The sequence below is a fragment of the Prunus persica genome, chromosome G3, assembly GCF_000346465.2.
Source record: "Prunus persica cultivar Lovell chromosome G3, Prunus_persica_NCBIv2, whole genome shotgun sequence".
Taxonomy (NCBI): domain Eukaryota; kingdom Viridiplantae; phylum Streptophyta; class Magnoliopsida; order Rosales; family Rosaceae; genus Prunus; species Prunus persica.
Genome location: NC_034011.1, coordinates 10915440 through 10916743, shown reverse-complemented (window position 1 = coordinate 10916743; position 1304 = coordinate 10915440).

Genomic DNA, 1304 nt, shown 5'->3' with positions numbered 1-1304 from the left:
CATCAGGATTTGGTTATAGTCGGAGTAGGCGTCCATGAAGCTGAGCAGCTGATTGCCAGAAGTGGAATCCATGAATTGGTCGATTCTCGGCAATGGGAAGTTGTCTTTAGGGCATGCCTTGTTGAGGTCTGTGTAATCGACGCAAACTCTCCATTGGCCCTTTTCTTGTTTTGCCACCAAGACAACGTTGGCAAGCCATTCTGAGTAGGAGACCTCTTCGATGAAGCCGGCAGCTAGGAGTTTGTCAATCTCGGCTTCGATGATAGCGACTCGCTCGGGTGCGAAGTTGCGTCTCTTCTGCGCCACTGGCTTGCACCCGGGGTTGACGTGGAGTCGATGACAGATGATGTTTGGGTCGATGCCAGGCATGTCTGATGGCGACCATGCGAACATGTCTTTGTTGCTCTGGAGGAATGTGGTAAGCTCCACCTTTTCTTATGGGCTTAAGCGCGAGCCAATCCTCGCTTTCCTGTCGGGCTGGTCAGGATCCAAGGGTATTAACTCGACGTCCTCCTCGGGTTTCCATCCTTCTTCCGAAAAGAGCTCTGGACGGATTTCCTCGGCTTGGTCCTGACGCTTTGATTGCTATAAGATAGCAAGATTCGGTTGCTCTACCTCCTCCAGATCTGCCTGGCTCACAGGGAGAAACTGCGCTTGTTTGCCTTTCTTCAGCCTTTGGGTTGAACATTTCCTCGCCATTGCTTGATCGCTGTTGATTTGGCCGACACCGCCCCCAGGGATTGGGTACCGAATTTTCTGATGTGTGGCAGAGGTGATGGCATTGATCTTGCCAATCCATGGTCTGCCCAGGATGCCGTTGTAGGGTGAGACCTCATTAATGACCATGAATGTTTGCAGGCTGATCACAGGTGGGGAGTAGACGTCGAGGTCTATCGTGCCCACGGTAACCGTTGTTGCACCATTAAAGCCAGTCATCGATCTAGCTAACTTGTTGATCTTTGTCTCCAAGCCCATCGGTTGGACGACCGCCAGTTGTAGGATATTGGCTGCGCTGCCCTCATCTGCATGGATTCGGGTCGACCATGGGCCTGAGTGATTTGAATGCTGATGACAAGGGCGTCGTTATGTGGGCATGTCGAGGCCGGATCAGATCTTTCTTTTCGAAGCCGATCACAGGATCGTCTTCTGCTAGTGGAAGGTCGGTCGAGACTTGGGAGATCACAGTGGCCTGTTTTGATCTTCCTCTACTTTTCCGTGCTGGGTCAGCTCAGACTCCTCGGGAGTCGGGTAGGATTGTGGTGAATCCTTAATGACCATGCTGAAGGGGCTCCTTGGCGGTGTCT